Here is a 25,982-nt window from a genome sequence, read left to right as displayed (position 1 = left end):
TTAACTGTCTTGTTACCATCTGACCTAGAAATAATACCCCTAGCTATTTATAGAGATGAAAACTCTTGTTTATATAAACACTTACTCCCACGTGCCTATGATTGTCATCTTTGTAACTTTCTTTTTTTTAAAAAAAATGCATAATTATTTATTGCCATGGCAAATTATTTGCTCCAAAAATGGAAGGTGTATTCAGGAGGCTTGACCCTCACATTAGTCATGATTGATGAATGTCTATGCAAAACAAAATGCAAGCATTGAGAACAGAGGTCAGTTGCTTTAGGAGGACAGGGTCTGGTCAAGTCAGTCTTTATCAGCACTATTTCAAGCATCCTCTCATAACTGAAGCATATTTGCATTCATTCAGAATTTAAAAGTTACTCTGCTATACACTTTTAATTACAAAGTCTCTTTTGTATATAAACAACATAGGTACATACTGTTCATACTCTAAATAAAAGATAAATTCCATCTTATAAAGGATCTGTGTCAACTATTATAAAAACTAGATTGATGATTTGGTACAGTAAACAAAATTCCATTTCCATAAAAAGGGCATGTTTAGTTTTGCATAGCACAGTAATGGTTTCAGCTATGTATGCCAACGAAATGGGGTCCATATGGGATCCAGGCATTCCTAATTCAAATGTATATAAGTATTAAATGCTATCCTTTTTCTCTTAGAAAGTGTATTTTCCTGACAAGGGGAAGAATACTTGGGGAAGTGTCTAAGAATTTTAAGACAGCTAGAACAATCAGACCACTCAAAAAAAATCTTGAAATAGCCTGCAGCGTGATGATTCCAACGTGATGGAGGGACCTGAAGAATGAAAGGTGTACCGAATAAGGAAACGCCTTGGAAGTAGGAAGAGACATCCTGCAGCATATTCATTCCCATAGAAACAAACCAAAATGAAAGGGAAGATACACCAGTTCCTTTATTTTGTGTAAAAAGAAGAGCTACCTTTAGCGAAGGGTGTTAGCACAGGAAGTCAGTGTTCCACAGCCGCTGATGAGAATTGGTCATTCATATCAGATATTATTGGTCAAGTGAGCTGGGAACTATTTCTTCCTCTTCTGTTTTTTGGAAGTCATATGGAATGGAGATTATTCTCTCCTGAAGACTTTGGTGGATTGACTGCCAAGATCATCTGAGCCTATTGGGTTTTTGTTTTGTTTTTTTGTGTGTCCTGGAAGGTATGGAAGTTTCTTAACAAAGGCTGGCCTATTCAGGGTATCTTCTTCACAAGGGCTGGTTCCCCAAAGTTGTTCAATACAAAAATCTAGGCAAGTCATAGTGTTTTCTAATTGTCCATTTTGTTGCTGTTGTTTGAGTTGTTTCCTACTGGGTACTTTGTTTTGAAACAGGGTCTCCTGTAGCCCAGGCTAACATCATACCCACGGTGCAGCCAAGAGTGGTGTTGAATTCCTCCACCTCCCAAATGTTGGGATTACAGGTGCACATTGCCCCTCCAGTTCCATGCAGTACTAGGAAGGAGCAACCCAGGGCTTCCTGCTGAGCAACACTACCACCTGCCCTATGCTGCCCACCCCCAGTTTCCTTCTAATATCCCACAGGAGCTGTTCCTAGTATATCTGCTCTTTTTCCTATGCTTTTCTTTTTTAGTGCAGTGATGGAATTGAACCCATGCGCTCACCTGCTAGGCAAGCACTCTCTCTTCCATCTCTGATGCTGTTAATTTGTATTTTCTGTTGCCTAGTTGAGGATTCACCAGTTTTGTGGAACTGAAAGCCTGTTCTAGGATTATTAACATATTCAGCACTGGAGGACTGGGCTTTTAGTTGTCAACTTCGAATTTTCTTTGACTCTAGTTCTAACCTTTACGTAAGCAGGAAGTACTTCACTCTGTGTGAAGAACACTGGATGCTGAGGGTGACAGCCGACACAACCCAGTTCTGTGTCAGAGTTCCCCTGTTCTTTACCAGAACTGTGTTTTCTGGCTGTCCCAGGTGCTTGTTGGCTACTTGAGGAGAGACCCCCCCCAACCTTATGCAACCTTATGTTGTTCTAAAGTTGAGGCCTAACTGCGTGGAGCACTGTTTAAAATGGTGATCTTATTTGATGATATGATCCTACACCAGAATCTTAATTAATTAATTCCCCTCCACTTGATGTTTAGTGAAATTACAAGGGGGCTGGAGAGATGGCTCAGAGGTTAAGAGCACAGACTGCTCTTCTGGAGGTCCTGAGTTCAATTCCCAGCAACCACATGGTGGCTCACAACCATCTGTAATGAGATCTGGTGCCCTCTTCTGGCCTGCAGGCATGGAGGCTGAACACTGTGTACATAATAAATAAATAAATCTAAAAAAGAAAAAAGAAATTACAAAACCACTGTCTCACAAAAGGCAGAAAAGGGAGGGGGGCTTGATTTTTTTTTTCCAAAACAGGGTTTCTGTTTTTCAACAGCTATGGAGCCAGTCCTAGAACTTACTCTGTAAACCAGGCTGGCCTTGAACTCACAGAGATCTCCCTGCCTCTGCCTCCTGAGTGCTGGGATTGAAGGCATGCGCCACCACCACATCTGGCAATCTAAAATGTTTTAAATAAAGCATTTTAAAGTATTTTATATAATAAATTTATTATTTGAAAATTTCCTACATGTACACAATGTATTTGATCCTATCTACCACCTGTTCCCAGAAATCCTCCTGAGCCCACCATGTTCTCCTCCCAACTTCTTTTCCTCTTTTTTAAGTAACCCAATGACTCTAAATAGTGTTGTCATATAGAGACACCTATGGGAACATGGTCAGCCTACAGGGGTCACAACGCCACAGACTCTCCCTTCTGTAACGGACATCAATAGCCTATAACTCCTTAGCGAAGGGTGTGTCAGTCTGAGTCTCCCCCAAAAAATAGTTTGAACTGCTCCAACAATTGCTAATAAGAAACTGTTAACTATATTATGAAACAATTATGTCATCTGGCATTGCATAGCTGTTTTGGACCTCATTATACTTTTCGTCTGGTCAGCAGCTTATTAATAGTCTCTTTTGTGAGGGAGAAGAGCTTACCTTAAAAATCCACCATCTTGGCCGGGAGGTGGTGGCGCACGCCTTTAATCCCAGCACTCGGGAGGCAGAGGCAGGCGGATCTCTGTGAGTTCGAGGCCAGCCTGGTCTACAAGAGCTAGTTCCAGGACAGGCTCTAAAAAAAAAAAAGCTGCAGAGAAACCCTGTCTCGAAAAACCAAAAAAAAAAAAAAAAAAAAAGAAAAGAAAAAAAAACCACCGTCTTTTTGTTCTTCTGTTTTGTTTTGTTGAAAAAGAGTCTCCTTATGTTATCCTGAATGGTTTTGAACTCCTGGCCCCCATGATCAAGCTTCAAGAGTTCTGGGATCCTAAGCATGTGCTTCCATGGCCGACGGATCTACCCATTCTTGAGTTATAAGCCACCAGCTTCCTTTTGTTCTGTTCTTTACACTTAAGGGCAAGGCTAGACTCTAGCGGTAGGACACACTCATGAATTCCAATTCCTGAAGGCTGTTAGGAGTCAGGTTACCTATGGCAAATCCACTCTGAGTGTGGTTGCTCAGCAGAGGGACAGCCAGCCCTCACAATGGCAGTGACAGATGTCCGGCAGCTGCATGCGTCCTCTAGAGTTGACAGAACAACTTCTTCAAGCCAGGATCTTGGGCTTCTAAGAACACATTCACATTCATTTTAATTTGAAATTAATTTCTTAAACTATCAAATGGTTTACAGCTAAGAATGACTGACAGAATAAGCATTACAAACCACATTTCCTCCAGACCCTTACCTTCTGGGTAATGACTCTGCCATGGATCACTGAGGCAAGTGGCTTTGTCCTAGGGATGACCTTCACTTTGCTATAGCATAGAGAAGAGGGGTGTCATTACCACAGCGAGATACAGCCTGACTTACTCATCTACATGAAGTGGGCGCAGTCTCCGTGCAGACTGCAGGGGAGAGAAGAAGGACAGTTGATCGTGTTCTCTGCCCGCACCTTCCAAACTCACAGTTGTCACAAACTCCAAGAAAAGCCATCTAATCTCTCTCTGCTGTGCTATTTTATTTTCAACATGCAGAGCGCTGGGGTGTAGCAACTTTAGAAAGATGTGTTAAATTTTAATAATGTGGGGGAAACCACAGTCATGTTTTTTAAAAACATCATAAGAAGATTAAATATACACATGAAAAAAATAGTGAAGGAAGCTGTGAAGTGGGAAGGACAGACTGCGCTGCGGGACTGTAACTGGTGGTTGTTGCTTCCTGTATCTGCCACTCTGTGCCGTGTCTCACAGTGAAGATGTGTTACTGTCTGCTCTGGACAATGATTTATGACAGTCACACTTTGGGTTTTGAATGAGTGAGGATTTTGTTAGATGTATAGTATGCCAAAATAAACAGTAAGCGATGACAGATGATAGATAAAGATATCAAAATATTAAATCAAGTGCTCAAAGCAAGCAGCAGAAATCAACCGGGGAAGCCTGTTAAGTCAATTAGCTGATGTCTCCTTGGGTGAGGCTTTCAAGGAAAAGAACAAGGAACAGAAAAAAGGCAGGGGCTGGAGAGATGACTCAATGGTTAAGAGCACTGGCTGCTCTTGCAGGGGAACTGGGTTCAGTTCCCAGCACCCACTCGGTGGCTCACGACCACTGGTAACTCCAGTTCCAGGATCTGGCCTCAGTAAGCATCAGGCACACACATGGTCCACAAACATACATGCAGGCATTCATACACACACATGAAGCAAAATAAATCTTTAAAAAAAAATCAGGAACTTTGCAATGTCAAATCAGGAGCTGATAAACACCCAGCAGAAATTGACTGAGGGAGCCCCTGTAGGGTAGCCAGCTGGAGTTTCCCACAAGCCCTTGGCAGAGCAGGTCCCATGAGGTGAGGGAAAAGAACAAAGAAGAGCAGGTAGAGACAACATCGTCAGGTGGGATCCTGACAACATCAGCAGAAGTAGACCGGGGAACCTGAGGCAGCCATTTGGACTGAGATTTCTTTCCGGGTGAACACTCTCTTTCACTCAAAAGCACCTTTCAATCATGGGATAAGCAATAGTAACATTTGTTGGCAACATTTGTTGGCTTACCTTCTAGCCATTTTTAAGGAAGTAATATTTTTATTCCTGGACTTTCCCTCCCTGACACAGAGTTTAGGGGGCTAGCCTGTCCCCAGACAAAGGCTTTAGAAGGACACTTTGAGGCAAGCACTTTTGGATGAGAGTTGGGAAGCTGTGTGCATCCCTGCTTCCAGAACCCACTTCTCAGTGAGCATAAACAAACTCAGCTTACCAATATAATATACGTTGCCATAACCAATTAGAAAAAAAGAACACTTAAAAATAACTAAAATATAAATTTTGCAAAATTGTCCTGTTTTCCCAGAATCCCACTGGTTAAGGGATTCTTTTGGTGCATTTCCTCACATTCAGCACCGTTAACAACAGTACCAAGGAGGAGTCACCCATAAGCAGGGAGAGGAAGGCTTGACAAGTGAGAATCGGCTCCATGGGGTAGCGATGCAGCTTAGGGATGGAACACTTGCCCAGGGATGCATGAGGTTACGTGTTAGAGCCTCAGCCCTGTGGAAACAGATGACAGATGGACATGCGGCTTCCTGAGGAACCATGACAACACTATTCTCAAAGGGCTCCTCTGCTCTGCTCTTCGGAAGAGGGGGCAGAAAGAACGTAAGAGCCCAAAGTCGAGAAAGAGTGCCGTGAAATATCCCGTGGACATGCCACAGCTGCTGCGCTCACAAATACAAGCAGCTGTGGTTACTTCCACAAGACCTGCCCAAGGTCAAGCCAGTCATAATTTCTGCATAGATGGGAGATGGGCTCATGAGGGGACAGCTGTAGTTGAGGGTAGTTGAGGAGCTATCAGCAGCTGATGGCTTGGAGCAGGGAGGGAGGGAAGCATAGCCATTTTCTTTGGGAGTAAGTTATACATGCTCCGGTAGATGACCTCACACCCATGTGTATGTGGACAGCATTAATTGGACTCAGTGAATTATTATTATTGTATTTTTCTTTCTTTTGAGACAGGGTTTCTCTGTGTAGTTCCTGGCTGTCCTGGAACTTGCTATGTAGACCAGGCTGGTCTTAAATTCAAAGACTCACCTGCCTCTTCCTCCTGAGTTTAAAGGTGTGCACCACCACTGCCCAACCAGGGAATTTTTATTTTAATAAAAGAAAAGAAAAAAATGAAGAGGACATGAATTTGGGAGAGAAATGTGTTGGGAGAGCCACGGCGGAATTGAAGGAGGGAAGTCAGGGTAGATGTGATCAAAATTCTTTGTATATAACTATAAAAATTTCAAGAAACGAGTAATATATTTTATAAATGTGGACAACATTCTGATGTAGCCTTAATCTTTCCTATGAAGATTTCTCTGTGGCACCTTCTGAGCCACTTTGCTGTCACTCCCCTACCGTGGGAAACCGGCATGCGAACCTGACAAGGTAAGGCAGACTGCCCAGGTGGGAAGAAGAAATGCCCGTGTTGTGTGTTCAGCTGGGTACTGTTGAGGGCTCTCCCAAGAGATCTGCTAGGAAAGACGCTTTAGCCCATTCCAGTTCCTTGATACACTTTAAGAAATTAAAACTGCAGGAGGGCCCATCCTCAGAAAGTGTGTCACGCCACGCTGTGAAAACACAGCAGATGGCATTTGAAGCCTAAAGAACATGCTGTATTTCAAATGCTTCACCTGCATGTCTTTTGGTGTCTAGATGGTATTTTTTATGCCAAATAATATTTAAAGCCACAAAAACAGAAATTTCTTCTTGCTAGGGAAAAAGTTACTTTAAGATAAAGACTCTAAGGGGCTGGAGAGATGGCTCAGAGGTTAAGAGCACTGACTGCTCTTCCAGAGGTCCTGAGTTCAATTCCCAGCAACTACATGGTGGCTCACAACCATCTGTACTGAGATCCGGTGCCCTCCTCTGGCGTGCAGGCATACATCGGGGCAGAATGTTGTATACATAATAAATAAATCTTTAACAAAAAAAATAATGATGATAATAACAAAAAAAAAAAAAAAAAAAAAAAAAAAAAAAAAAGATAAAGACTCTATTAAGGAGATGGGATTAAACATACAAGTCAAAAACAATAACAACAACAACAATAAAACAAAAAGCCAAACCAAATAAAATAAAAACATAGACACAAAAAGCATTTATGTACGTTTCTATGAGCAGAATAGGTTCAAAGACACTCTTTATATTCAACAAACCCATAAAACCTGGAAGGATATGCCTTTAAATCCCTTTCTCCTAGTTACAGAATACGTATCATGGACACAGTGACTTTGTCACACTTAATTAACACTGGTGATCTTTTATGAACAGCTGCCACTGAGAATCTTCTTGGAAAAAGATTCGTCCAAAAGCAATAATGTTGTAGCAGAAGCCTTGAGAAAGGAGACGGTCACATTTTAGGTTTATCTCCTTGGCATAATTTGGGTCTGAAATGTCCCTTAAAGGCTCACATCTCGATGTATTAAGGGTTTGGTATTTAGTGTGTGGTGTTCTTGGGTGACAGTGAAACTTTTAAGATGTGGAACCTGTTTGGAGTAAGTTAGGCCACCGAGGACCCGGCAGGGAGGGGATATTGAGGCCCCAGCACTTCGTAGGTTCTTTGCTGTCCTGGTGCCATAAAGTGAGCACCTTGTGCCCCACCCCACTTCCCAGCCACTGGCCCCAAAATAACAAAGTCAACTGTTATGGCCATATCTGCGAAGTTCCCCAAAAACCAACAAGGTGATGAACCCCTTAAGTAAACGCAAAGAGCCTTTATTTTATACAAGTTTGCAAACTTGGGTCTCTCTGTGTGTCCACTTATTGGAATAATTGGAGAGCCCTGATGTAGAAAGGAGCAGCGGGGCTGCGTCCTGCCACCCGGCCGCCGGCTAGCTTTATACCCGAAATAATTACACGGAAACTGTATTCTTTTAAACACTGCCTGGCCCATTATCTGTAGCCTCTTATTGGTTAATTTCCACATCTTCCTTTAACCCATATTTAGTAATCCGTGTAGCACCACGAGGTGTGGCTTACCGGGAGGGCTCTTAACCTGCGTCCATCTCAGAGAGGAGAATCATGGCGACTGCCTATGGCGACTGCCTGAAGCGTCTCCCCACTCCTGCTACCCAGCATTCTGTTCTGTCTACTCCGCCTACCTAATTTTCTGTTCTCTTAAAGGGCCAAGGCAGTATCTTTATTAATAATGAAAGTAACACATAGACACTCCTCCATCACCCCAAGCTCAGTTAGAATTGGATTTCTATAGTAGTAAAGGTGGGGGTGAGGGATTTCTAAGGTTCAGGACCCATGAGTGGCTGACATTTGTTTAGGGGTGTCCTGGTGAGTGTGTGATCCTATGGTGGAAGGTGATCCTATCTACAGTGGCTGGAATGTTAGGCATTTCCTTTGGATGGTCTGTTCTTGAGTGGTACTCAAGTAATCTCAGTTTATGATCCTTCCTGCAACTAGGTATTGCTTCAGGGTAAACTACTGAGACTCAGGCCTCCATTAAACTTATTGATGGTTGAGTCATACACTGGCAGGTGATGATGGTTGGAAGAACTTCCTTTGAGTGGTCTGTTTCTCATGGCTGGCTCCCACACTTCCCCTTTCATAAGTACCAATGACAGGACCCAATAATGAGTCCTGCTCATGGTTTTAAGGAGGTATTATTGGGACCTAAGAACTACTTTAGTTAATAAACCCATTAATTGACAACTCTGGGCCTATTTTTCTGTATATCAATGGGCACTACAGGTAGTCATTTTGTCCCCCATGCCAGGGAGTTCCCCTTGTCTCAGCCTTTCAACCTGTTCTGGGCAGGGAACATGGGACAACGTGTTCCTTTCCACAACTACTTCAAGCTGACATTGGGGTGTTGTTATCAGGGCCCAAGCAGGTTGAAAGGCTAGCCAAAGGTAGGGAGGAAATTCAGGCAACAGGACACTCATCAGACTCTGTTGAAGGAACAGGGAGCATTCATCTCAGGTAGACTGGTCCACATCAGCTTTCAGAAAGTCCAGGGCTCACGGCCATTCAGAGCCGGTTGTAGTCATCAACTGATGCTTAGATGCCTCTGCCAGCCAAGTGGAAGCCTACTGAGACAAGTTTAAACTAGGAACAGAAGTTAAAATTTATGTATTTAAAGAAAAAAATCCATATTGTAGAAAAAAGCAGATAGCAGGTATCTACAAACAGAAGGAATAGACTCATACCATTGAGTCCTTGGAATTTTGGTTAGAAGCATGTATATTTTTCTATTGTCCAGAGAACCATGTATGGTTTGGACAGGGATGCCTTTGGCCCAATGAGAAACATCCTTTTAGTTCATATTTAAATGGCAACTAGAATAAATCTAAAATATTGAGTTTGTGACCCAAACAGTAAGTAGCCATTGTTCTATCAGCTTATTAGAACTATACCATAGAGGGGGGAAAATCAGAAACATTTTCCATATCTTAACCTGTATTTACATCTTAAGTCATTTTTAGACCCTCAAAGCTTATGAATTTTTATATCTTCAGACCTTAAAACATTTTTTAAGAGACCTAGTAGCTTTAGAGCTAACAAGCTATCTATAGCTTTGTGGAAGGTTCTGGATAATGTTTGCTGCTAAACTGATATTATAACTGCCCTAGCCATCATTACTATCAGAGATCCCAGAAGGATAAATGAAGTTTATCTGAGTACAGACCAAGTAGTTTCCAAATCTATTAAAAATGACAGGGACCACAGTTCCATATACAGTTAGTCATGGCCAGGTCTCCATAGCATTGGAGGCAGACATATATAAAACAGCAGCCTTACAGTCTTAGCCAGGCCCAGAAGGTGGATTTCTTTCCTTTCCTGTGGAAAAGGGACATGGAAAAGACTGACCTTATTTTGTCTAGTCAAAAGTGGTGCAATCAGTTCTCCAAGGTCCTGCTGCTTGTGCACAGTCTGGATCAGGTCCTGGCAGCAGGTGTTGTATTGGGGCATCTCGCCCAGTGGTCAGCGTTGTCATAATCCAGGTGGAGACTTTCTGGTGTCCCATAATCTTCTTTGGAGACCTTGGGTTACTGCTAGGATCTTGGAGTTCCTGCCTAATATAATAAGCTTTTAAATCATTATTTTAAATGTCATATTTTTCAGATATCTGAAGTATGGGGGCTGCCTAGGTATATTTGATTAGACAAACTTTGTCTCCAGTTACTTGTTTTAAGTTTGACTTTGAAAACATATAAAGGGAACTAAATAAGGCTTATTCCTGTAATTAATTATATCAGTACTTTAAAGATGACTAACTTGTATTTCCCAACAGTCTACAATAGTTAGCAGCTTTCACAAGACTAGAACGACACACTCTGTAATGATTTTGAATTGAAGCTAATAAAGAAACTGAATTAATCATTCTGAGCATAAAAACAGAAAAAGTTTGTATCTAGCTGGTAATGCTGCCTCCTGCTAAGGCAAGGAAACAGTCTCAGGGTGAAATAGGAAAAAGAGGGAGTCTAAGAGCTAGCATTGTGGACCTGAGACAGCCAACTCCACAGGAGCAGGTACAGGGGAGCAACTGTTGAGCAAGTGGGCCAGAGCCAGAGACTACTGCGGGTCCGGGCATGAATCTGGGACCTCTGTGGGTCCAGGCGCACCCAAGTCTGGGACCTCCGAGGGAGTAGATCGGACTCAGAGACCTTTGCAGGACCAACCCCAAGCAAGCCAGGGACCTTCACAGGAGCAGATCCAGACCAGGGGCATTTACAGAAACAGGTCTGAGCCGGAAACCTAGACCAGAGCAGGCCTGAGACAGCAAACCCCACAGGAGTGGAGCAAACCCCAGAAGCACTGAGCAACCTCCAGGAATGCTGAGTGACCAGTGGGGTAACTAGAACCATGGCACTGACTGTACCATGAGGAACAACCATCTGAGCCTTGGATCCACTGGCACCTAGAAGATTAATCACTAGAGTCACAGACAGCCCCAACCACACCAATTAGAGGAAAAGTAGACAAGGTAAGAACACATGCAACACCACAAAGAATAACATGACATCAGTAAAATCTAGACATCCTACAGCAGCAAGACTTGAACAACCAAATATAGATGAAACAGAAGAAAATGACCTAAAAAATAACTTTAGGAGAATGTTTGAGACTCTTAAGAGGAAATGAGAAATTCCCTCAAAGAAATGGAGGAAAAGACAAACAAAAAATTTGAAGACATTAATAAATCCTTTAAAAAAAAACTAAGAAAAAACAATCAAGCATATGAAAGAAACTATTCAAGACTTAAAAACTGAAATAGAGACAATAAAGAAAACACAAGCTGAGGGAATTATAGAAACAGAAATCATGAGAAAACAATCAGGAACCACAAATGCAAATATAAACAGCAGAATATAATAGATGGAAGAGAGAATCTCAAGCGCTGAAGATACAATAGAGGAAATAGACTCGTCAGTAAAAAAAAAGACCATTTAATCTAACAAAAGCTTAACACAAAATATCCAGGAAATATGGGACAGCATGAAAGGACTAAACCTAAGAATAATAGGGATAGAAGGAGAAGTTCAACTTAAAAGCACAGAAAATATATTTAACAAATTCATAGAAGAAAACTTTCCCAACCTAAAGAAAGATATGCCTATGAAGATATGAGAAGCATACAGAATACCGCCTTGGCAGGTATGTACCAAGTTGCCCTGGGCAAGCTGCCCTGGGCCCTACATTTCCCCCCTTCACAAGTAGCAGTGACAAAACCTAATCATGGTGCCTTTCTGTCCACGGTCTCAAGGGGGTGATACTGGGGCCTCAATACCATCAGTCGAACAGTATTGACCCATTCTCAAACAAAAACCATTAGTATATTGATAAAGCCAGGGCCAAGAGCTGAAAGTAAGGTGGTTAACCAAGGAGACCAGTTGAACAAGTTTCATACCATTCAGCTTCCGCATGAATGTTCTGTTCTCTATCATTAATCTGTTTCCTTAACAAGGACACTGGATCTCTAATTACCCCGGAGTGATTGACATAGAAACAACATTCTTTCCCCAGAAGAGGAGGTCCAAACTTCTTAGTATCAATACAAAAATTTATGACTTGGTTTATCCAAATAGCTTAAACCCAACAAAGTTAGCAAAGACAAGGAGGATAAACATACATTTTTAAGCCTGACTAGATCTTGAAAAAGGAAATACATTTTAAAGCCATTAGTTAATATTTTAATGCTCTGACCTTTTAATATAGTTTTCCATGTTATAGTGATTCCACATTACAAAATTTTTCCTGTTGTTATTTTACAACTGCAGTTTTGCCTATGTTGTGAAACTCAATTCAAACACCTGACAGGCAGGTAGTTCTAGACTACCCCTGTACAACAACCTCCAAAAGATTGAGATTTATAGGCTTGGCTGCTGTTCCAAACCTTCTATCAAACTGCTTAGGTCACTGTCTTCTGCATCACAAGAAATAAACATTTCCATTTCTGGTTAGTTTTTGGTGCTTATGGCTCTGACCCTAATTTTTAGCCTTTTATTTTAAGTTCAAGTATTAACAATATAAAACATTTTATAAGCATAGATGTTCCACAGGCTTATAAATTTATTTAAATTTTTTTTAAAATTTAAAATCTCTTAAATGTGTAATATCAAAAATAAAGTACTTCTTTGGTTCCACCTCGACAGCATATACATAGCCTGTCTTTTAGCTCTCAGCCTGCTCCATTTCACTGGAGCTGGTGCTGCTGGTGACTATCACCTGGCACTGGCATTTCTAAAACTTTTAAGATCCATTATTGCAACTGCGCATTCTTTGGGACCCCAGTCCTGCCATACATTTGTAAACCTCAGCTGTTTCCTATGATCCCTTTATGTCTTTATAACCACTAGGTGACTCTTAAATTAACAAAGTCTAGTTGGCAGAGCCAGGTACAATTTTGAGTATGAAAACATTAAGGTGCAGCTATAATACTTTAAATCACACACACACACACTTACACACACACACACACACACACACACACACACACACAGAGAGAGAGAGAGAGAGAGAGAGAGAGAGAGAGAGAGAGAGAGAGAGAGAGAGAGAGAGATTTAAATCTTGTTTTTAGAACAGGATATGAGTCATCACACATAAATCTATCCCAGTCCAAACTATCTTGGAGATTTGTTAGATCCACTCCATGGTCACCTTTAATCAAGATGGCAGTGAAATCATGTGGCATCCATTTTTTAACTCTAGAAAAAAATGGCAATCCAAAATTTAAAATGGAATCATGCCTTATGGTTTATTTAAAATTACCCATGCAAAGATTTTAAGTTATCAATTCTCAGTGTTACTAATTAACTTTTAACTAGTTTTAATTTTAACAGATTTTTTATCATATTTGACAAAATAAACTTATAAATCTTAAGCTATAGAATGTTCACATAAACAAGACAGTTTAACATTATCTATACCTAAAAGTCATCTGAATTTTTGCTAACCCAAATTTAGTAACCAGAGCTCAGTGATAAATTCTGAAGTCAGGCATGTAAATGTGGCCACAGCAATGATGGGTGGCAGAGACAGCAAAAATAGCCAAACCATTTCTGTCTCAGCTCCATGCTTACACAAAAACCTAGATAGACAATCTTTTCAACAAAACAAGCATATTCAGTATTTGCATGTATGAGAAACCACAGCAAACATAGTTCACATCCCCTCTGACCTTCTATAACTTTTATACACCTTCAATCCATTTTCCTCTCCATTCTTTCAGTCTCCTGCTTTCTCCCTCACCTTCCAGACAACATACCAAAGTTTCTTTCGCTTTTCAGACAACATAAAAACTCTTACCAAAGTCTTTCTGTGGATTCCCTCAGTGGTATATAATATATTGTATGGTTACAATATTTTAAACAAGAACAGGAACATGCATATACTATAACAAAATAACTTTAAATTTACATCACATAAAATCATATTTTATGTGGTTTCTCATACATGCAAATACTGAATATGCTTGTTTTGTTGGAAAGATTGTCTATCTAGGTTTTTGTGTAAGCATGGAGCTGAGACAGAAATGGTTTGGCTATTTTTGCTGTCTCTGCCACCCATCATTGTTGTGGCCACATTTACTTGCCTGACTTCAGCCTGAAACATTTGAGACTAACAGTAGTTTTTCTAACCAATAATACCCTAACCAATAATAATTTATAGCCAGATCCTCTAAATGATGACAGATACTTATAACACATTGGATCTGAATGACCAAAGCAGCTCTGGTGGAGGGAAGTCTGGCTATAGTGTCACAACACCGCCACTTAACACTTAGAGCCAGAGTCCTTGACCTGCAGACCGTGTTGTGGCATGCAGCCCCCAGAGCAGGCTGAGGGGACTCACCCACCAGCATGGGAGGGGGCAAGGTGGTATGCAGCATGGGGAAAAAAGATTATAAACCTCTCCAGCCAGAGTAATTAACCCCAGATTCTTGGTTTAGTGTTTGAAATCCTATTGGGGCACATCTGCCCCCGATAACTGTGGCTGGAGCCTTGCTGCATTGTAACAACAAGGCTGTATAGCCATGTATACAAAAGTGCTCTTCCACAGACTCCTGCTTTTATGGCAAACATGCCTGTGTTGTCCCTGCACTATAGGCCAAGGCTGACTCCTTTCCATGAAATGTTTAAGGTGGCGGGTAGAGGTTATTTGTCTTATCTCTTTTAGGAAAATATACCCCTATACCCTATCTTTAAAGTCCTGTAAGTGATCCCAATATCAAAGTCAAAGAAGTCACGATTTGAGTCTGTCCCCTATCGTCAGCATCAGTCTAAGTCAGGACAAAAACACAACAATACACAAACAGGACAATGAACAGATAAATCCTCTTGGCACTGAATCAAACCAAACCAAATACAACAGCCTCAAGCTGTTTTGCGGGTGTGACCCACTAGTCCATCTACAGAACTGAGACATCAGGAGCATCCCTCATGTCTCTCTACAGAACTGAGAGGGATCCACTCTCATACAGAAGGGCCCTGAGGATGTCTCCCCAGGCACCCTGCCTATGATCTTTTCGCATGTCCACCTAGGTCATCTACAGGCTCTTACAGTTCCTGGGCCCACTTACAGAAAGGCATGAGACACAGACATAAAACACAAAACAAACACAAAAAACTTACCGGTTGGTTGAAGGCTCTATGGGTAGTAGGCCTGGTGGTCTTGGGGGATCCTAGACAAGCCCCCAAATATTATGACCAGATCCGCAAAGTCCCCCAAAAACCAACAAGGAGATGAGCCCCCTAAGTAAATGCAAAGAGCCTTTATTTTATACAAGTTTGCAAACTCGGATCTCTCTGTGTATCCAACTCATTGGAAAAATCAGAGAGCCCCAAGTTCAGTTTTTATAGAGTTTTTTTTTTTTTAAATAGAGTTTGGTTTTTATAGTAGTAAAGGTAGGGGTGAGGGATTTCTATGGTTCAAGATCCCTGATTGGCTGACATTTGTCTAGGGGTATCCTGGTGAGTGTGTGATCCTATGGTGGAAGGTGATCCTATCTATAGTGGCTGGAACGTTAGGCATTTCCTTTGGATGGTCTGTTCTTGAGTGGTACTCAAGTAATCTCAGTTTATGATCCTTCCTGCAACTAGGTATTGCTTCAGGGTAAACTACTGAGACTCAGGCCTCCATTAAACTTACTGATGGTTGAGTCCTACACTGGCAGGTGATGATGGTTGGAAGAACTTCCTTTGAGTGGTCTGTTTCTCATGGCTGGCTCCTACATCAACAAACCACGGAACTGAAACCTTCAGAACTAAGAGCCAAAATAAGCCCCTCTTTTTATTATTGTGCTGATGACCTAATCCAACACACTCTAGCTATCCTAATTAGTGCTAGGATATAGGAGAGCTGTGGAGTTAATGGAAAATTTGCTTCCCTTTCTACTATCTCACTGCATCTTTGATTTCCATCCCCAGGCCTCTAGGGTTTGTTTACTTGCACCTCTGTCTCACCTATTTTAGATGCCCCAATAAAATGTGATATACTAGAGGCTAATCTGTCTCAGTCAGGGGAAGTCTGGGTGTAACTAAACACTACTTAATCCCTGGACAAAAAGAGGAGACTTGGGGAACAAAAAGGCTCAGCAGGTTAAAAAAAAAGGCTCTTGCCACAAAGCCTGAAGCCCCAAGTCTGATCTCTAGAACCTACATGGTAGAGGGAGAAAACCAACTCCTTCAAATTGTCCCTTGACTACTGCAGGTACACATGCTGTGGCACACGCATACTTATTGACTCTCTCTCATACATAGACACATGATTTCTATTGGAAATCTCTGGAAGAGAGAATTTGTGAGGTCTAATTTGGAACAGGCATCAATCTCTAGTTAGCTATAGTGAGGGAAAGATGACATAGAAGGTGACAGACTTTCCAAACTTATCTGAAATTAGAATAATATTCACACCAGAACAATATTTAAAGTTCCTGGCCTTTTTTCCCCTCAAAAACAAAACAAAACAACAACAAAAACAAACAGAAACAGAAAACAAAACAAAAAATAACAAAACAAAAACCAGCCCTGGCTTTCCAGGATTTGTTCTATTGACCAGGCTGATCTCTGCCTCCCAAGTGCTGGAATTAAAAGCATGTGCCACTACCACCCAACAAGCTCTTCACCTCTTAGAAACTGCAGGTGGCATTCATTTATGTACTTCACATCAGAACATTTCAAGATATCAGTCTGGGATACTCTGGTCTAATTTACTACTTTTAAAGAATAACCCAAAGAGGTATAATAACTTGCTTAAACTGTCAAAATAACAGCTGAGTGAAGAGCATGATTCGTACCCAAGAAAGGAGATATTGTAGATTCAACCTAATTCAATACCAAGGAAAATACCATGGCTACCTTAACAAAAAGTAAGTCTGAGATCAAAACATTGGCAGCACACTCATGGCCACACACCTCTCAGCTCTGCTTTCATCATCAGTGTTTTAAAGGCCATCTGGATAATCTGGAGTGGTCTCATCTTGAAATCTCCCATTTAGTTATATTTGCAAAGATTCTCTATGCAAACAAGACTACATTCCAAGGTCATGGGGAGAGAGCAGTGCCGTATTTGTGGGGGTTGGGCATTATTAAAACCACCCTAATAGAAGACCTTATACAGTACTTGCATCATACATATATATATATATATACAAATACACACATTTATATAATGCATTCATACACACACACCCTTATATAGCACACATACTTATATATTACTTATATTCACACGCTTATAAAATACATACATATACACACTCATATACTTATATAATATATACATACCAATATACATACAATCATACATGTATGCAAGTACTTATATAATACATGTACACACATTATACAACACATGCCCACACTTATATAATACATACATAAACACATACATACACACACCCATATACTGTAGTACGAGTTCTAATAAGTCTTAATAATAAAAGCCCAGAGTCAGATATTGGGGAAAATGTTGAGAGATCAGAGAGATGAAGGAGCAAAACCACAGACTTCTTACCTCTTAACTTTCCAGGCAAAAAAGAGAAGCAGGAAAATAAAACTCAATGCAGGGAAAAAGAAGGTGGATTCAGGAAACCCCATGTAGCTGCCCAAGAAGCAAGATGTAAGGTAACAAATCACAAGCCTATGGTAAAATATAAAATAATAGAAATGGGTTAATTTAAGATGTAAAGCTATCTAAGAATACACCTAAGTCATTGGCCAAACAGTGCTGTAATTAATATAGTTTCTCTGTGATTATTTGTGTCTGGACAGCTGGGAAACAAAAGTTCGGTCTCTGTTTACATAATAGTGCCCAATGTGGGGCCTTCTATTTGGGTCATTTCCAGAAGAAAAATTATTTCTAGGAATGCCCTGTCTACAATCCCTTCTCAGATGGCCTATTCTACCACAATTAAAACATTTGGTATTTTGATGTCTCTTCATATCTTTGGAAATCACTTCTCCTACCCAAGCCTCAGTGTCATAGTGAAAGGATGTGGCATTGGCTGTGTGTAGGATCCATTCATCCTTTGGTGCTGATCTGACCTTTAAGGGCCTAAGTACCTTTTTACATTTTAAAGTAGCATTTTCAAAATCTAGAGATTCAGTGAATACTCCTCTAGCTTCTGGATCTGCTAAACTTTTTGTACAGCTTTAGTTAATCTTTGCAAAAAGTCACTAAATGGTTCTCTTGGGCCGTGTATAACCTTAGTATATGATTCTATTCTTTTTCGTAGTTCTTGAATATGGTTCCAAGCATTCAAGGCTGCTGTACAGCATAGAGACAGGATGTGTTCATTGTGAATAGCTTTACTGTCTGAATCACCAAGAATTTGATCTTGGAAGGCCTCAAAACCTCTGCCTCTACCTTGATGTACAAGGGCCTTAGCTTCTTCTCTCCAATAACTCTTCCACTGTAGCTGTGACACATGGTCTAATACAGCTGAGACTAATTAAAGCCAATCATGTAGAGTAACCTTATTTCTTGAAGCCCTTGTCTTTCCCAACTGCCTCACATATGGTGAATGCATGCCATAAGATACTACTGCTTCCTTAATATCTTTAATATCTCTCATACATATAGGGTCCTATTTACATTCTGTATATCCTTCTGGGTATTTACTACTTGCTGGCTTTTCAGAAATAGTAACAGAATAAGTAGCTAAAACTCTTGGCAAGTCATTGAGAGGTACTGGCGATGTTAAGTCTTTACTATTGTCTTTTGTCTGTACCTCATCTCCTTGCTTATCCATTCTGACAAGTTCTTCAATGGTTTCAAATCTATGTATCACTGTCTTTTGGAGAGTCTGAATTTCTTGACCTGTGAATATTTCTAGCAAGTTAATCAAATCAATTAATTTCTGGTTCTCATCATATGCATATGATTCCAAGTCTTTAAGTTTTTCCATTCTTGGAGGTAGGATTGCCATTTCAGACTGAGGTAGATGTAGGATCCAGTGGCTGTCTCTTTTGCTTTTCTGACCTCCAGGTTGAACCCCAATATCTGTCTCTGGGTTTTTATTAATCGTGCTACACACACACTTATATAATACATACACACATACACACATACTTATATAATACATATCTATGCACACACACACCTACATAATGTACACATACATGCAAATACACACAGAGAGACCCTTTATTAAGAAAAGTTAAAATGACTGCTTTCTGACTCAGGCAGAAAAACAGCAGCAAATGACCTTGCAGGTGTAATTTATTTTACCTATGACAGTAGGTAGTTTCCCCTCCGTCCTCTCCTTCCATCCCCACCCCAACTTCCTGTCATCCACTCCTCCTCTGTTTCTGTCCAGAAAGGGCAGGCCTCCCATGAGTATCAGCAAAGCATGACTTATGAAGTAGTTATAAATCTAAGTACCTCCCCCTGTAATGAGGCTGAGCAAGGTAATCTGGTATAAGGAATAGGTTCCCAAGAGCCATCCAAAGCATTAAGGACAGCCCTTCTCCCGTTTTAGAAGTCCCACAAGTGGACTCGAGATATAATTTAAGAGGTCATCTCCTGTAGAGTTAATCACATGAAGGAAGTCCCTAAGGTTTCTGTCTCACACAGACCTAAAAGCAATGGAACCAGAGACCACTGAATGAAACTTCCACAAGCAGAGCCGAAACAACAACAACAAACAACAACAATAACAAATCCATAACCAACTTCATATCATTAAATTGCTCTCTTGGGTACTTGTCTCCGCAACAAAGAGTCTAAATAATGCAAGGATTAGACTTAATTGTGTTCAAGAAAAAAGGCTCAGACATTGAAATTACAAAGAACAAATTTCTTCCCAGTGTGAGGATGGGCTTTCTGATAATTAGAATAGTTATAAATGATGAGTATTAAGCAGAATGGCAAAAACATTCATCATTAGAGAAGGCTTACCCTAATACCAATAATCCTGGAAATGCAATTGGTCTTGCATTGGTTTGGAGTCTAAAGGATTTTAGGGTGGAAAAGCTTAAATTTTTATAGCCTTTGGGGTGAGACAAGTGCTACAGAATAGGCCATTCAAACTTGTAAATATAGCTACCTATCATTTCTCTTACGTAGTTTCTAAATCAAAGGTGTCCAACAGACTGAGTCTTATATAATCTAAAATTTAATTAATTCCATGAAAAGTAAAAAGAAACAGGTAAAACTTAGTGATGATAGTTTATTTAACCCAATCAATCTAAAGTAGTCATTTAAATATTTAATCAGTATTAAAAATCATGATTTTATTCTTTTTAAAACTTACACCTTCATTTATTCACTTTGTGTGGTATGAGTATGTGTATGGGTGCACACTGCCATGCACGAGTGTGGAGGGCAGAGGACAGTTTTCAGGAGCTAGTTTTCTTCTACCATATGGGTTCTGTTTTGTTTTTTGGTTTTTGGTTTTTCGAGACAGGGTTTCTCTGTGGCTTTGGAGCCTGTCCTGGAACTAGCTCTGTAGACCAGGCTGGTCTCGAACTCACAGAGTTCCGCCTGCCTCTGCCTCCCGAGTGCTGGGATTAAAGGCGTGCGCCACCATCGCCCGGCTACCATATGGGTTCTGGGAATTGAACTTAGAGCATTGGGCTTGGAAGCAGGTGACTTTACCTGTTGAGCCATATCAATGACCTTATTTTACACTTTAAGAAGCCTTTAAAATCTAGTCTCTTGGAAGAAAATCCAAAAGTCTATTTGCACTTACAAATTAACTTATTTCAAAAGGTCAATGGCTACATGAGGTTAGTGGTCCTGTGCTGGTGTGCATAGTTCTAGCATGTACCATGAATGAAACCATTAATCAGCTTTGTAGAAGTGGAGAAAAAACCCTTCACAAATCCATATAAATAGTTTCTGAACTCCAAGTTCCCTGGCATCCTAGGGGAATGGATATGATGGAGAAAGACTTCTATTTAACAAATAAACATCCTTGTTTTGGTTCACAGCACTAATAATTTCTATCCATTCCCACCAAACCTGTTATTAAATATATCAACCAATTTTGCAAACTACTAAGCTTTCTTATCAACTTCTAACAGACACCCCCTCTCCAAAGATGGAACAGTAAATAACCGTCCTGCAGGCTGTTTATGCTAATCACCATTCTAGGAGCCCTTGCAATTATGGATATGGTTTGTTCTGTTTACTACCTGTCTCTCCCATCTCCTGGGACTTAGCTACTCACAAGGGGTGCTCCCTCACCGCACTTCCAGTAACACATTACCTCTACGCATCCCATGCAGAGAGAAAAGTCATGATGATAAAAATGGCTCCTTTTGCAACTTTAGGTTTTCCTAGTAAAAATAAAATAATGAATGTTATAAATACTAATACTTCTCCAGGAACCCATTACTTTTTCTGCAGTGTTAGGAGTTTCAATTAACAAACTATATATAGTTAGTATTTTAATTGGATTGTTTTCACAATCCATTTTTTTTAAAAAAAAAACTATGAATGTATCAAAAATTCCTACTTGCACCTTACTAAGTCAGCGAAACTGAAGGACACCAAACAAGGACTTCGCATGGACTGCCACGTGACTCCCAGTGACTATTGTTCTTCTTTCAAATTACAGAATCCCTTGAGTTTAAGGTTGGGCATGTATGCTCACTGAGAATCAAATCCCAAACCTTGTAACTAGGTGTAACCAATTCATAACTCTATTTGAAAAGGCCAAGAAGAAAGATACATGTTCAACTTCCTGCTCACATTCCTTGCAAGGGAGCTGTTTGCTTTCCTCTAGACCTTCAGGCCACCTTGGTGTTTTAGGATACTGGTGCGCCATCATACAGGGCCTTTCAGTTCATGGGACAGCAGCCTGAGTTCCCAGGTGAACGAGGAGTGGATTGCCCACTCACTTCTAAACATTGCACTGATTTGGACTCTAAAGGATTTTAGGGAGGTGAAGCTTCAATCTTTATAGCCTTTGGGATAAGACAAAGTGCTTGTAAGTGTGGTCATCTATCATTTCTCTTATGTAGCTGTCCCACAGAAATGAGTCTATTATAAGTTAAAATTTAATTTAATTCACATGAAAAGTAAAAAGAAACAGCTAAAATGCTAAGTCTTTCTGTGATGGTTAATACTAACTGCCTTTGGGCACACTTGTGAGGAGCTGTCTAGATTAAGGTTAGTCTCTGTGAATGTCAACAAGCCTTTCGGGTCCAGCTCCAAGGTCCTCTTCGGGGTTCAGATTGGATTCTACAGCAAGCAAAAGAAACATTTTCTTAGGGTATCTGAGGGCAAACAAAGTCTGTCACTCATGTGCTATTTCAAACATGACTTTTATTGTTGTTTCTGTTCTATTTCTCCTGTCCCAATTCTAATTCCTCCTACGTTCCTTTCCCCTAGCCTAAAAACTACAGGAGGCTTGAAGCCAAGAAAAGGTTACAAGAGTTACCTCTCAATGTTCAAAAGTACATTCCTAGGGTAACTGATAAGGAACCAAGCCATTTACCATGGTAACACAAGGGTTTCAAGGTTTCAGGAGTAAGTCTGTGACCAGATGGAGCAGGGGCAGGGGTGTACAGTGCCCAGTGACAACTTTGAGACACAGGTCATTTTCAGCAGACTTGGCAAGCGAAGAAGTGGCATGCTTTTCTTTGGGTGCTATGTGTAGTAATCTTGGTTGGACACCTGTGACTCTGACCTTGTGCATAGCTTTTAACTTTTAACATAGTTTTTAAACTTATGATCTACACACAAACAGACTGTAGTCTAGTTTGAACGTATTCTGAGGTGAAAGTGAGCTGGTTGGTTGCAATTAGTCTGAGCAAAAGAGCAAAGCAGGCTTTTATGTGTCTACAGTCCTTGTGGAACAATTAACCCCAACATTTTCTTTTTGGGATACCCTACAGATGTCGTCACCCCCAGACAGCAGATAGTAAATTTAAGAACATGATGCCTAATGAGTGTAGGTCATGAAGGGACAGTCAAGGTAATCTTCTGTCATCTGAAAATGCTTTGAGGGGTCTCTCGCAGACCTAAGAGGTGGGGTGGGTGGTTTGGGTCATTCAATAGGTTATGGATATTTGTCATTATTTAGGGAGGTTGGTTACAAGTTGCTATTGGTAATAGGAAAAAAAAGCTGAACAAAAGAATTTAGAGTCACAGTTCTTGTTTTGAAAGGAAAAAGGGGTATATAGATATGATAGGATATAAGGGTAGATTATTAAATCTACTCTGAAAAGAAAAAGGGGGATATCGAAATAGGATGAAAAGGTAGATTATTGGATCTACTTTTAAACCAAAGAAGCAACTTCTAGTTTTAATTATTTAACACTGGTAGGGATTTTTGTATATTGATACAAATTTGAGATAATTTTGTTAAAACATAGTGCACATAATTTCTAATCTTATTCAAAGTATTGTACCTATACAACTCATTTAACAATGTAATGCAAATTTTTAGCCCTTGAAAATTATTATTATTAACTATTTAGGATAATAAGAAAATGCAGGTTAGTAGTCAGTCACCTATTACATTTGAACTTGTCGTCATATTTGGTATATTTTCAAGGTCAAACAGAGATATATTTTAAATAGACAGGTTGTCTTCAAAAATCTTTAGAATATGGCATTTAAGATTTTTTAATAACATAAGCTTTTTTTATGCCAATGAGACATGTCAGCTCCTGGCAGCACCATTCTACTTTGGAGAAGATGATGGGTATCAAAACACTCCATACGGAGGTTACCTTCTCTGTGGCAAAAGTAAGCCACTGGGCAGAAAAGTGCCCTTGCCTCAACTGCTGGCAGTATACTGTCCAAATTGGACAAGCAGGACACAAAAGAAAAAACTGTTAGACTTTGAGAAGACAAGGTAGGACAGTCCTTCAAAAATCCTGCTTCATAGAAAAATCTGTCAAATATTTTAGGCCTGTAGGCTGAAGATGGATGCCCTAATATTGCAGAGGAACTATGGGTAACTATGCAGGCAACCAGCTGTTACTCTCATTTTTCACATTTTTTGGAAGTTGCTTGTTTGTACTTCCTGTTTACTCAGGTAATATTATTTCTTTCTCAGGTCTCTGTGGAATTGAAGACTTTATAGTTATAATTATAGTTTTACAAGACTCACAAAAGAAACTCACTAAATAGGTGTAAAGTGTATAAGGTTGAGAGACATCAAAAGATAGTTTTGGATGATAATGCAAGTTAGGATAGAAAGTAAAATAGGTACAGGATTTTGAACTCACCAAGATAGGTTAGTTAATACAGTATTTCTCTGAACTTGTCAAATGCAAATGAACTAGACATTGCTGATGTATTTATTGCCTGTATATATTGTATATAGTTATTGTACTTGTTGTATATAGTTTTTTCTTAAATTAGTTATAACCTTCTTTTTATTTTGAACAAAAAAAAAGGGGAAATGTGGTGATATTTTTGTTTGTACTCTAACGAATAAATCTTGTCTGGAGATCAGAGTGTGGAGTTAGCCCCTAGTTAGCCATAGAGGCCAGGCAGTGGTGGCACACGCCCTTAATCCCAACACTAGGAAGGTGGAGACAGGAAGGGACATGGCTGGGTGAAGAGGAATATGAGTCAGAAGGAGACAGGAGCACACTGCATTCAGTCTGAGGATATGTAGACAGGATATCCCATTTGGTCTAAGGATTTCATAGAAGTAAGAACTAGTGGCTGGCTGCTCTGTTTCTCTGATGAACTTTTAGCTTTCATTACCTAATATCTGACTCTGGGTTTTTATTATTAAGATCAATTAGAATTTGCACTACAGTATTTAATTTGTGAATGCAGATGTAAATTTAATTAATTAAATGGACATCCCAAAGCAACTGGTAGACTCCCATAGGACTGCCAAGTCTTCGGGTTAAGAACCATTTTTAGAGGGGTGGTTGGAGACAGGATTTCTTTGCATAGTCCTGGCTGTTCTAGAACTAGCTTTGTAGAGCAGGCTGACCTCATACTCACAGAGATCCTCCTGCCTCTACCTCTCAAATGCTAGGATTAAAGGTAGAACCACTTTCTTGTGGTTATTGGTACCATTTGCAGTTGCTGGTAATGCTCAAGTCTTTTATAATTGGTCTCACTTGATGTCCACAATCATACGCTTACTGTGTTTGTTTGCCTGACTGTCAAGCAGGCTCCTCAGATTCATAATGCCCCAGCTGAAAACTCATCTGTCCCCTTTTCCCCTATGGCCACTCGCCCTATGGTTTCCATTGTGAGCAACAACACCATTTAATCGCTTGCCCAAATAACACCGATGTAAGGGATTCATCCCAAACTGCTACTTATCCACAAATGCTGGTTGAAAACCTGAAGTATGAATGAATAAATGGAAAAACTGATCAAATACAGTGAAGACAACAGACAATCACTATTGTGAATGATGCAGGCAGGCCTGTTTCCAGCTCTGCACACGGTTGAGTATTAAGTATTTATTAACTTAAGGGACAATGCTAAGTGCAGATTTCATTAAAAATTGAAATTTGACAGCATTTTCAGGAAATTAAGGAACAGAGTTGGTCAGAAAATACTGTTTCAAGTGATATAAATATAATTTATTGAAGTTTATTAATTTTACTACATGAATAAGACATGCTCAATTATTAATAGCTTCTTTAAGATCTTGCTCTTTATGTCAGCCTCAAAGATTGCAGCATGGTTTATACTCTGTAGCTATTAAAGGATACTCAGGAAAATGAGAGGTTCTTTGGAGTTTTAGGTCATTAAATTTGGCAATGTCACCTCCGCGCACTCTCTTCGCTTATTTGTATTTTAATGATGGCAGATATTAACTGCTTTATGATTTCTGTGTATATCCTCTATCCTATTGAAGAGATCTCTCCCTGACCCTGTTCTGGATTCTGGGCTTTAAACCGAGAAGAGGAGAATAAAGTTCCTAATTGAGTTAATGAAACATTTTTCATTATTTATGAAAACTCATTCAGAGGTAGTGTAATTATCCTATAAGTCAAGTAAATATTACGCATGGT

The sequence above is a fragment of the Arvicola amphibius genome, chromosome 12 (genome assembly GCF_903992535.2).
Source record: "Arvicola amphibius chromosome 12, mArvAmp1.2, whole genome shotgun sequence".
Classification (NCBI taxonomy): domain Eukaryota; kingdom Metazoa; phylum Chordata; class Mammalia; order Rodentia; family Cricetidae; genus Arvicola; species Arvicola amphibius.
This window is presented reverse-complemented; position numbering follows the sequence as displayed.